The sequence below is a fragment of the Triticum dicoccoides genome, chromosome 1B (assembly GCF_002162155.2).
Source record: "Triticum dicoccoides isolate Atlit2015 ecotype Zavitan chromosome 1B, WEW_v2.0, whole genome shotgun sequence".
NCBI classification, from domain to species: domain Eukaryota; kingdom Viridiplantae; phylum Streptophyta; class Magnoliopsida; order Poales; family Poaceae; genus Triticum; species Triticum dicoccoides.
The window spans coordinates 318,133,965-318,135,888 of NC_041381.1; the positions used below are offsets into that span (position 1 = coordinate 318,133,965).

Genomic DNA, 1,924 nt, shown 5'->3' on the forward strand with positions numbered 1-1,924 from the left:
GCTACTTTGTAAGTTGTACTGATTAGTACTGTTACTTTGTTGTACCGATGAGCACTAGTACTGATATAGCTAACACAGAGAAATTTTCATCTAGTGGACTTTAACATTATATTAGAAAAAGTGAGCTACAAAATAAACAACTAGATTATAATAGAAGCATAGGCTTATATTAGAAACAACGAGCTATGAAATAAACAACCAGATGTGAATTTGTTTCAAGCCAGGTTTGCTATTTTTGAATTTGATGCATGTTGCACTATAGGACTGCTACTGGTTTGCATGTTGGACTTGAGTACTTTTAAATTGTTTGCATAGTTTACTACCGAAATCTCCACCACAAAAGAACACATCTGCATTACCAATCGCATATAGCAAAACTAAACTTCCTGCATCTACTGTTATTTTTACGGAGTGGACTTATGTTTTCTTATGTACTTGAACTAAGATAAACTATGCTTTGTATTTTGATGGTCACACTAGCTAGGTCTGTAGAAGTTGTTCCATGAGTTGTTATGCAAGTGGAAACACAGAATCTTTTAGAGCTCAAGTTCTTGTGGAGGAAGTGGAAGAACGATTAACTAATATTTGGTCTTGGCATAGTAAATATATTTGAACCTAGACAATTTAACTGGTTGAATTGAGATAGTCAAACTGGTTAGCACATCTAGGTATAATGAGATTATTTAACTAGTTGAACTGAGACAGATTAGCACCACTAATCCACCATGTGATTTTGTTTGTAGTTTAGAAACATATACAGAAATGACTCCCATTCCAGTAGCTCAGCATGCATCAAATTCTTCCTAAAACTTCCATTCCTGGAACGATAATCAGTGTACATTATAACGAGAATTAACATGCTACCAAAAGGAACACACGCATACCCGTTTAGTAGCAACAATTACAATTAGCCAAGTTCATTTGAGGTAGCAGACGCACAAGTGCAGTGGCAGCTCGACGCACATACCCGCTCCACTGTTTCATCCCTCCGTCTCACTACTTCCTAGTACACTGGCTGCCGACTTGATGTACCCTGCACACACACAGCCGGCAATTAGCATGCACACACACAACCAGGCACACACCTAGGACCGCGTCTTCTCCACAATTTGCACCGGCGATGTAGCAACACAGAAAAAATCTGAAGGAGTCGTCACTGTCGTCCTCCTCGCCTAGAAGTTGTACTGAAAATGCACGCTAAAGTGACCTGAAGAACCACCAATTGTTGAACTGAAATACACAAGAGAAGGAGCATTTAGATCCAGGGTAACTCTATGTTACACAACAATAACTGAGCATATATGTCTATAAGTTGAAGGGTAACAGACCTCAAGATGCCATTTCCTCTCAGCCTTATACATCTTCCTTCCAACATTCATCTATTTTTGAGTTGCTGCCTTCGATTTTTTTTATGCATCCTGCCAACAGAAAATGGACCGAAATTTCAAAGATGAACTGAAGAAGACGAACATAATTTGAGTAAAGATGGATGATGGCAAATGATGAGCAGCACGCTTGCTTCTCTTCTTAGACACAAAGGATCTGCCCCGGCATAGCTAATTGAGATCTCTAGCTAATTAACCCAGCCATAGGCCACATCCCATCACACAGCACTTTGCATACACACATTTATCTATTTCCAAAAATTCTTTACTGAAGTTTGAGATTATCAGTAGTACACCCACCATACCAAGTTCCGAACTGAACCTCTTAGCGTTCAAAAGTTCAGAAATTGAACCTCTTTTGTAGTTCTCCATGTGCGCTGGGTTGTCGGGGCGGCATTGAACCGGCACTCATGGCGGACGTGAACGACCTTGGGTGTCGGAGTTGAACGGCCTACGCGCTAAAGTGCGGGGCGCGTAGCTGGCAGGAGGCTCGAGCAGCGGCGGGGTGCAGGGTGGCTAGGCGGCGGCGGGACACGGGC

The 1,924-nt window shown here is 41.6% G+C and overlaps 1 long non-coding RNA gene across 1 annotated transcript in view; it reads right to left on the reverse strand.

Moving 5' to 3' along the window:
* Nucleotides 1-975: 975 nt before the first annotated feature.
* Nucleotides 976-1,924, reverse strand: part of LOC119304552 — a 2,495-nt gene continuing 1,546 nt past the window's right edge. The window contains exons 2-3 of the long non-coding RNA XR_005148355.1: nucleotides 1,329-1,418; nucleotides 976-1,230 (exon numbers count right to left, since the gene is read on the reverse strand). This is a non-coding gene — a long non-coding RNA (uncharacterized LOC119304552). The remainder of the gene's footprint in view (nucleotides 1,231-1,328; nucleotides 1,419-1,924) is intronic.